The sequence below is a fragment of the Cervus elaphus genome, chromosome 28 (assembly GCF_910594005.1).
Source record: "Cervus elaphus chromosome 28, mCerEla1.1, whole genome shotgun sequence".
Lineage (NCBI taxonomy): Eukaryota > Metazoa > Chordata > Mammalia > Artiodactyla > Cervidae > Cervus > Cervus elaphus.
Window position 1 is genome coordinate 63961729 of NC_057842.1, and position 10605 is coordinate 63972333.

The window sequence follows — 10605 nt, forward strand, 5'->3', positions numbered from 1 at the left end:
TCTTTCTTTTTTTGGTTGTCAATTTAGGAAAATTACTTAGCTACTGCAGGCCTTAGTTTACTCCTCCGCCAAGTGGAGGATGTACTTCTCGGGTCTGCTGTCTCGGGGAGAATTTTCTGCGCTGATCAGACTGTTCACAGCAGCGCCCGGCACCCAGCGGCGTAGGGGTGGGGCGGGTCCGATAAAGCGCAATTGGGCGCAGGCGGCGCAGCGGGCCGGCTCTCCGGAGAGGCGCGGCGTTCTCACTGTGGATCAGGTGAGAATCGCGGCGCTTTCAAAGACTTTTCATCCCAGCATTCTTGCCCGGCGATTTCTTTTTCAGGGCGCGCTGCGGCTGCAGGGCGTCAACTCGCCCAGGATCAGCCAACCGTCCAGCTCGACTTCTTGAGCGGATCACAGGCTAAGGCCGCCGGCGCTACTAAACTCAAATCCACCGACGCCCCCCAGACGCCCTACGCGTCCGGAGCGGACTTGGCTCTGGGTAGGCGGTAGCCTCGCCTCTAAAGGAGGCTGTTCGTTTAAATTCTGGCGCCACTCCCGCGCCACGTAGAGCCAGTCTCGGAAGCGACGGACAGCGGCGCGGCAGCGGGCGTGCGCCCAGAGCTGGACGTGCGCGCCGCGGAGGGGCGGTGCGCGCACCACGCCGCGGAACGAGCCCCCGAAAGAAAAGAGCCGCCTGGCGCGCTCTCGCTCCTCGCGTCAGGAACCGGCCACGCCCCCGTGCTCTCCAGGGCCCAATAGAGGCGAGAGGGCGGGGCGGCCTCCCGCTGGCTCAGAAGAGACTATATAAGGAACTGCAGGCGGCGCGGCTCGGTCTTTTACGACGGATCTTGGGAGCGGGTCGTCTGTGGTAGGTAAGTACACGTTGCTGGCGGTCGTGCGCGCGAACCTGGGTGGCGCAGGTTGCGTTGGCGAATGCGATACGGTAAAAAGACTTCAGAAATTGAGGGTTAGAGTGCGGCGTTGAGTATTTGTACATGGAAAACAGGCCGCCGGACCGCCACGTGTCCCCAGTCGCGGTGGCGATCGGCTTTGAGCTTGGGCCTGCGTAGGCTGCTGCAGGTGGTCATGGCGCTGCGCGCGGCCGGGTTGCTAAGCCGGCTGGATAATCCTGAACGGAGCACGGGAAACGACCACATTCCTGGGACTTGGGGCGGGAGTTACGCTTAACGTTGACTTCCAGGCCTTAGATACGTCGTCATGTCAACAGTTAATTTCAAAATCGGCAGCTACGTATTGCGTGAGACTGAGTTGTATCGTGCCCAGGTGGCGCAGTGTGCAAATCGAATTGTTGGAGGGGAAGGTTTTAGTGCTGAAAACCTTGAACTATGACCTTCTATGACAATACTTAATTTTTAATATATTTTTTCTTCCGCAGGTTAATGTATTGATTCTCCCGCAGGAACAATGGATTTCGGTGTAGCGGAACTGTTACATGGAGAAGCTAAGGTAAGTATTGAGTGCTTAGTTTTACGCTGAAGGAATAAACCTGTTGATTTACAGGAAAGATGATGCATCATTTGAAATTGTTTTCTTTTTTTTTAGATGCAAAGGTACATTTCAAAACATGCCGGACAGTATTGGCTGGAAAATGACTTGGTTAAAACCTGATGATCTTACCAGGTATGCGTTCCACTAGTACTTTGAATCTCCATATGCTTAGTCCACGTGTAGATTAAATGAGAAAAATATTTTTGTTTTTTAACAGCATTCTGCAGGTTGATGAATACTAATGAAGCTGTGGGTGTCACTGAGCAGCTTCATTTTAAAGTTACCCTGACTTACATCTGCTGCAGTAATTCTGAGATTGGTGGTAAATGTCGGTGTGGTGTAGCTTAATGGATTTTGGTCTGATCAATGATGAAACCAATCCCGAAGCTGATAACCTGGAGAAAGGCATGTACGGATTCGGCTTCTGAGACAAGACTAATGTGCAGATGTGAGTAGAAGTTTTATAACAGATTTCTGTTGGGTTATGCCTCAGAGGAAAAACTTAATTCACAGTAGTGGGGTTTTCTGTGCCGACAGTGAGGGGTTGCTGTCTGCCTGTTGAAAGAAGTCGGTGTGCTGTGACATTTCGAAGGTGGAAACATTTCTGTGAGTAGAGATGTTTTGCTTCAAAATCAGTAAACATTGTGTCCTTGGTCTTACCTATGATGATCCTATCCCGAACCTGAATTTCTGTTGAAAAAACTTAATACGGATCTGGCTTCTGAGGTGGACCTTTATAAGGACAACAGCATTTTTGAAAATTGTTTTAAGTTTTTTGATGTAGATAGTTTTGTAAACTTCAAATGTTTTTCCTTTCCTAGGACTAGTGCTGCGAGATTTACTTGTCTGTCATATGAAAAATCTGGTGATTGGGAAAATCTCCATTTTATGGATGTGGGAAGAAAGTTCAAGATGAATTATATTTTTACATTGATTTGTACATAGATTCTGAACCAGCATAGAGTCTAGATAATGCATTCATAAGAGTCAAGGCATTTCTGTTTGACCATGACACTACTGTAGAATCATAACCTGTTAACCAGTGTATTACTTTCTACCTGTGAAACTATTTTGAAAGGAAAATTCTAGTTATCCAGCCTTGTAATTAAATAATTTTGAATAGCCTTTGGTTCTCTGTCTGTCTGAATTGAGTTTAAAACTGCGTGATTGTAATTAACACCAAGTTAAAGTGTATACTCTTGCGGTGGAATCTTTAGTCAGATTTCTATGGAGAGATAATTTGGTTTGGCAAGAATAAGTAATGTGGAAAATGTTAGCTTCAATCAGGGTGTTATGTATTACTGAATTAATGGGGTGAGAGCAAAGTGTAAGAGATGGGACCTGTTAACAGTGAGGGAAGGTCACTGATAAAATCTGGGTTAAAACTGGTCAAGCACTGTATGGAATGGGTTAAATAATAGCATCTAATCTAACCGAGGTGGTTGGGCCCTGCTGCTGTTAAGTCTTCAATCGTGTCCAACTCTGCGACCCCATTCTCTAGGCAAGAATACTGGAGTGGGTTGCCATTTCCTTCTCCTGTTGGGCCCTAACCCTAACCTGTTCCCATATTTAAATGTTAAAGTCAGTGCCAATATTATCATCTGAATGAACTCTTAAATTGTTTGCCTGCAGAAGTGAAGAGATGATTTTGGGGCCCATGTACCTCAGATTCATGAGACTGAGCCTGTAGTTGAGTGCCCAGTATTTCTTGTGGTGGTAAATGACCTCCATGTATAACTTCATGTTAGTGCATTTATTATGTCCATTCAGAAATGAGACTGCAGTCAGCACCCTGATCTCCCTTACTCTGCTGTATTTGGAACTGAAGTGTGGTTTATAAAATCTGAGCACTGGCATACCTGTATCTAGACACCTTAATAACAACCTGGCACTTGGTTGCCAATAAATGTTGAATGCTTAATTGAGGGGGACTTTGATGGTCCAGTGGTTAAGATTGCTTCCAGTGTAGGTGCTGCGGGTAGGGTTGGTGAGCCCACATGCAGAGTGGTGCAGCCAAAAACCTAAAACTGAATGGCTAACATGACATTAAAACATCAAAACAAGGCAAACTTAAGAATCAGACTTGGTTTTAGAGCACTTAAGTTTTCCCTTATGGCTCAGTTGGTAAAGGATCTGTCTGCAATGCAGGAGTCCCTTTCCCTCCCAGTCAATCTTAAGATTCAAATGATGTACACATGTTTAATTGCACTATAGTGGGTTGGATCCCACTACAATGAGAGTTTGATCCAAATAAAAATAAGTCCACTTGAGAGTGTAAGTATTAAAAATGGATTGAAAACATACAGTTGTGGAAGTTGGGAAAGCTCATTGTACTGATGCAATGGATATGACTGAGCAAACTCAAAGGCAAGGGAAGCCTAGGATGCTGCTGTTCACGCCAGTAATAATTTTCTCAGCTTTACACCATGCTTCCAGGTTATCTTAAAATACAGTAGATTGAATACTGTTTGGTATTTTCTAGTGAAGTGAAGGTTGCTCAGTCACATCCAACTCTTTGCAACCCATTGGACTGTGTAGTCCATGGTATTCTCCAGGTCAGAATACATTCCCTTCTCCAGGAGATCTTCCCAACCCAGGGGTCTTACCCATGTCTCCTACATTGCAAGCAGATTCACTGAAGTGAGCCACCAGGGAAGCCCAAACTAGTTATATTGCCAGAAATCCAATATCCATTGCACTTGGCTTCCTTATCAAGTGCCCTCTGAACTGTTTATACTGTTCATAATCCTTGCTGTTTGCCCAGCTTCTGAGAACTTTTGGCTGTTTTTAAACCAGTTTCTCCATTAAACTTAGAGCCTTTAAATGCCAACCTATGTACAGATAACCAGGCTTCCCTGGTGGCTCAGGGTAAAGCGTCTGCCTGCAATGCGAGAGACCTGGGTTCAATCCCTGGGTCGGGAAGATCCCCTGGAGAAGGAAATGGCAACCCACTCCAGTATTGTTGCCTGGAGAACAGCACAGACGGAGGAGCCTGGTAGGCTACAGTCCACGGAGTTGCAAAGAGTCACACGACTGAGTGACTTCACTTTGCTTTTTCCTTTCCTATATACAGATGAGTCAAAATACAAGCATGCTACAGTTTCTATGGATCATCTTGAGGTGGAAGAAGGGTACCTTTCCAGTATGAAAACCAGACTTGGTCTCATTCTCACAAATCCTGGCCTCATCTTCTGACCACTAGTCAACCTGAGGTCCTGACATGCTATGCAGCTGAGTTATAACAGGATATAGATTTAACCTCACAAGAATCCCACACTGAGTACAGTATAATACATCCATCTTATTTGGAAACTTCACCTTAGTTATGCTTAGTTGATTAAGTTCTCTTCAAAAGAGTTAACAATGGAAAGAGCATTTCAGAATACTCAGAATTCACCATTTGAAGAAGATGTTTGCTAACAGTGATTACTGAGGTCAGGGAACTTGACCCTTGCCTCCTAACTACTGAATATATATATGTGTCAATAAATGGTTCATTTTAAAAGTGTACAGTTTGATGAGTCTATAAATATGCATCCATGAAACCATTACTGCAATCAAGATAATAAAGTCCATCTCCCCAAAAGTGCATTTTTACACAGGCTTGATTTTGAACATACTAAGTTTGAGATGACATGTGATACCCAAATAAGATTTTGAGTTAGATATGAAAGTTCAGAGGAGAGATCTAAGCTGGAGAAATAAACTTGGGAGTTAGCAGAATGTGAATGGCCATAAAGTGAGGTCACTGAGGGAGCGACTACGAGAGAAGTGATCCAAGAGTTGAGTCCCGGGACATTCCAGAAGTAGGACATGGCAAGTCTAGTCCAAATCATAGACGTTATCTTGTACCAGCAAACAAAAACTGGGAAGCAGAAATCTGTTTTCAAATGCAACTGCCATATCTGAAACAAACTAGGTGGAAAATGGAGGAGTTCAGAAAGCAAGGGTGTGAATTAAGCAATAATTGCTTGGGGTAATGGGGCTGGAGGTTGCCTTGTATTTAATACAGAGCACTGGTCAGCATGAAAATGGAGGGAGTTATAAGGACAATTTTACAAAGTATTAGGCAAAGTGGTGTTCAGGAAAGAATGAGATGAGGAATTTAGAAAGTGTGATAAGTTGTCATCAGACACTGGACTGATGAGAGAAATGGAGTTGACTACAGACATGTTAGAGATGTGCCTTTTGGTGCTAAAGTGCCCAATGAGGCTGAAAATTGCCAAGTGTGAGAGTTAATCAGCATCATTCTTACCTGTTGTCCTATGGGGCTTATCTGCATGGGAGCAGAAAGCAGATTAGTGGATTAATCCAAAATTTGGGATAAACTGGCCAGAAGGAGCAGGACCATGACGGGCCAATTGAGAGTGTAGGTGAAAGTGGTGTTAAAATTGACCTTGAAATCCAGGCTGATAAGGAAAAGAAATTAGTGCTGGAAAACGGTCCCAGGTAATGACGGAGATCAGGTGTACCAGAAAGAGATGATGAAAATGAGGTAAAATAAGATCCTTTCCAGTTACACTACAAAAGGACCCACAGCTTGTTGTGTTTCTAATTAGTGGTTTATTTCTCTCTGGTCCTAGAGTGAGTTCTGTTCAAGCAGAAACTGCCCTTTCACCTCTTATACTCTGTGCCTGGTACAATGTAAAGGCTCCCATTACAAATTTGTCTAATTATATGGAATTCAGTATGTACATTTACAGTGGGCAATGATGACACGATCTAAATTCTCCAAAAGAAATAAAAGAAATGGGAAAAGTTGGAAACATGGATTCGGTATGTGTGCCCTCCCAGAATTCTTACGTTGAAGCCCTAACTCCCACGTGCCAGTATTTGGTAATGGGCCTCAGGGGAAGTGGTTAAGGTTAAATGATGTCATAAAGGTAGGGGCCTGGCCTGATAGGATGAGTGTCCTTATAAGAAGAAACAGCAGAGCACTCACTCTCCCTCTTCCTATGCACCCACAAGAAAGAAGTCATGTGCGGACACCGTGACGATGGCTGTCTACAAGTCCAGACAAGAGGACTCAGAAGGGAACCTCAGAAGGAGACTTTCCAGCCTCCAGAGCTATGAGAAAGTTAATTTGTATTGTTTCAACCGTCCAGTCTGGTATTTTGTTATGGCAGCTCTTACAGACTGAGACAGAAGCAATGGATAAATGGCCACTGTTATAATTTGAGGGCTTTATATTTGGCAAAAGATTTAGGAGTAATAACTATTAAAAATAAAAGTCCACACAGTGTAATCCCTCTGGTTTTATACATTTTCCCTTTAGGTTTTTATTTATTACGTTGAAACTGGATCACTTTTTTTTTTCAGTGTTTTATTATTGACTAATAACAAACAACTGACATAAAGCTTTCCACCTGTTTCAACACCAATAGATAATTTTTCAATTAAATCTCAGTAAAAGGAATTAGAGATTGAAATTAAACTACTTTAGAAGGTGAATGTTGTCTTCAGTCTTGTACTTCACAAGAACTTTTAACATAAACTTTTTAAATAACTTTTAAACAATAAACTTTTTAACATAAATGAAATTAGTTATTTTAAAATTAACTCATATAACAAATGATTTAGGCTTACTGGGTATTTCATAGTATAAAATTTCTTTTTTCTGTATGAACATTAAGATTGTAAAAGGGGGACTTCTCTGGTGGTCCAATGCTGAGACTGTGCACTCCCAATTCAGGGAGGGGGCCCAGGTTTGATCCCTCGTCAGGGAAATAGATTCCACATGCTGCAAGTAACAGTTCACATTCCAAAACTAAAAAAGATTCTTCATGCCACGACTAAAGGTGCTGCAACTAAAGACCCAGTACAATAAAAGAGGGAAAGAAAGTCAAGTGACGTATTTCTTAAAAAAAATTTTAACATTTTTGGTAACTGATAGTTCATACCTATCATGATTTTTTCACTGTTTAATGGAAAATACTTGGTATAAAATAATGACTGACACTTCAGTTCTCTTAATTTTACACGGTGCTTTGACATACATCATCTTGGTTTCTCCTACAGTAAACCGTGAGTAGGCATTATTAGTATTTATGCATTTTATATGTGAGTAAACTGAGAGATTTAAAATACAATCTGTTCAAAGTTTAGATCACTGGAAGGAACGATTTCATCATCATCTGTATTTTGCACATTGTAATATAGTTTTGTTAGTTTGCGTGCCACATTTAAGAGTGGTGGGAGTTCCCTGATGGTCCAGTGGGTAAGAATCCTTGCTCCCAATGCAGGGGCCCAGGTTTGATCCTTGGTTGGGGAACTAGCTCCCGCATGCCGAAACTAAGGAGCCTGCATGCCACAACGAAGATTCCAAGAACCGCAACTTAAGACCCAGCCCAACCGAAATAAATAAATATTTTTTAAAAAGGAGATGAGTGGCCAATTAGGAGGTAACCTAAGGATGAAGACAAGGCTTCTGGAAACCCTGTCATTCTAGACAATATTTTAAGGACTTGCAAATAGTTAACCTGAAGAAGTAAAAATCATGGGAAAGCATAATGACTATTCTTAAATATTTAAAAGTATTTCATGTGGGATGTTAGCAATATTAATAATGATCCCATCTGGGGACTTCCCTGGTGGTCCAGGGGTTAAGGATCCACCTTGCAATACAGGAGATGCAAGTTCGATCGCTGTTTAGGAAACTAAAATCCCACGTGCTGCAGCTAGAGAGTCTTCGAGCCACAATTAAAGATCCTGCACAATGCAGTGAAGACCCGACCGTACTGCAGCTAAGACCCCACGCAGCCAAATAAATAATTAAATGATTTTTTAAAACAGTAATAATTTCCCCATCTGGTAGGTACTATGATTATGCCCATTTTACCGATGAGGAAACTGAAACTTAAAAAAGTAACCTAATGAAAGTTACATAGGAAGTAAGGGAATTAAATTGAAAATCTGGAAGTCTAAGTCAAAAGATGGTGTTCTTACCCCGCTAAATACCTTCTGCAGAGGAGTAGCTAACTGAAGTGTTTTCTCTGGAAGACACAAAGGAGATCAATGAAATAAAAAGAGGCAAACTGCAATTCAACCTAAAGATGAACTTTCCAATAACAGAATGTACTGTCTCCATATCACTATCTCCCGTCAGTGTGAGGTGGAGGGAGGAGGTTGGTCATACTCAAAGACCCTTTTAAGTCTTAAGTTCAGATTCTTGACTTGCCCAAGGTAACCCAGCTAGTTAATAACCAAGTTGAGAACCATCTACACTCTTTCAGTCCAGTGCTCAATCCAATAACACTGCAGTGCCCAATTTTTCTCCAGCATAAATTTAAATTTCCTCAGAATTCATTAATCTATGGGAATTGGAAAGATCATACAAACAAAATAATTCTAATCACTATTTTTATACAAAAGTAGAGTTACTTTTGTAAAAGCCTGTTACTAATAGTTGGTCAATTTAATTATATTAGGAAAACATGGGCCTTAAGCAGACTAAACTTCTCTGGGGCAATAGTTCTATCCATTGGGGTACATCTAATATTTGTTTTCCTTACTGATGGAGACTCAGTTTAAATTATGTTTATTTTTCAAAAATGAATGCAGAAACATTGCTCAGAGTCTCATCACACACCCAGAAATGTCAAAATAGTTTTGAAATTCATGGACTTGTCTCCATATACTGGAGTATAACTTAGTTTCTTAATGAGTTTTGTTTGCTTGAAATTCAGTCTGTTCCTTTGAAGATTAAGGCATACTGACAAGTTAGGTGTGCATGGTGATTCAGAAATATCTTACGGTTTCACTCATTTTACTCACTGGACAAATAGGTCCTGAATGCCTAGCATGTGTAGGTACTGTCCTAAGCACAGCAGAGACCAAAATCTTTGCCTTTATGGAGCTTAGATTTTAGGAGGAGGAAAATAAATAGATAAATTGTAAAGTATGTGAGAGAATGAGAAGTGATATTTAAAAAAGAAAAGAACACAGGACATTGGGAGTGAATTTAAGGAGGGAGCCAAATAGTGTTGTGATTTTTAAATAAGTTTGACGGGATCGGCTTCAATGAGAAGGTAAGATTAAGCAAAGACTTAAAGAAAGTGAGAGATTGAGCTAGGGACATATCTAAGCAAAGGGCATTTCCAGCGAAGGACAGCTCAAAGACAGACCCATGTATGGTAAAGATGAAGAAAGACGACATGCAAATAATGTTGCGCCTTATGGGTCATTGAAAGAATTTTGCTCTGAGTAAAATGGGAACACTTGTAAAAAGAAATATATAAACTGAAAGCATGATTCAAGTGTATCAAAGCCTGTGAATCCTACCCTTATCGTCCAGATTGTAGTCTCTACCATTTACCATTACAAGAAAACAGGGCCGGCTTGCCTGGTCGCACAGTGGATAAGAATCCACCTGCCAAAACAGGAGTCACAGCCTCAATCCCTGGTCCGGAAAGATCCTATACACCACAGGGCAACTGAGCCTGTGGGCCACAACTACTGAGTCCCTGAGCTCCAACAGCCGAGGCTGGCGGGCCGGAGCCCGTGCGCTGCAGCAAGAGAAGCCGCTGCAGCAAGAAGCCCAGCGCTCCACGGGGAGCAGCCTGGCTTCAACCTGAGAAAGCCCGCACAAAGCAACAAAGACCCAGAGCAGCCAAAGTAAATAATTATTTTTTAAAAGAAAGAAAGAAAACGGGGTTCGTAGGAGAAATAATTGATTACAGAGCTGAGGCAAGAACGGTACAAGAGGAGCCTTCTGCATTTTGCTGAATGTAGGAGAGCAAAAGGCGCTCCCCTGGTGGCTCAGAGGATAAAGCGTCCGCCTGCAATGCAGGAGACCTGGGTTCAATCCCTGGGTCGGGAAGATGCCCTGGAGGAGGACACGGCAACCCACTCCAGTATTCTTGCCTGGAGAATCCCATGGACAGAGGAGCCTGGCGGGGTGCAGTTCATGGGGTCACAGAGAGTCGGACACGACTGAGCGACAAGCACAGCACAGCCCAGAAGAGCAGAAAAGCTACCAGGCGTTTGGGACTGTGTGAAAAGAACCCGGGAGCCCATCTGGAGCGCCTCCTGCAGTCCGTATGTGGAAATGCTGGCTATACCAAGGATGATAACTACAATAGGTGATTGAGCTACATAAAATGTGTTCAGATCTAG

At 42.6% G+C, this 10605-nt stretch overlaps 1 long non-coding RNA gene and 2 other non-coding genes across 3 annotated transcripts; all 3 read left to right on the forward strand.

The window, feature by feature from the left end:
• The first annotated feature begins 1708 nt into the window (after window positions 1–1708).
• On the forward strand, window positions 1709–4999 carry LOC122685519. The gene is made up of 3 exons (XR_006338422.1): window positions 1709–1939; window positions 2029–2097; window positions 2313–4999. It is a non-coding gene; the product is annotated as an uncharacterized LOC122685519 (long non-coding RNA).
• LOC122685680 lies at window positions 1853–1922 on the forward strand. The gene has a single exon (XR_006338526.1). It is a non-coding gene; the product is annotated as a small nucleolar RNA SNORD50 (small nucleolar RNA).
• Window positions 2149–2219, forward strand: LOC122685679. The gene has a single exon (XR_006338525.1). It is a non-coding gene; the product is annotated as a small nucleolar RNA SNORD50 (small nucleolar RNA).
• Window positions 5000–10605: the final 5606 nt, after the last annotated feature.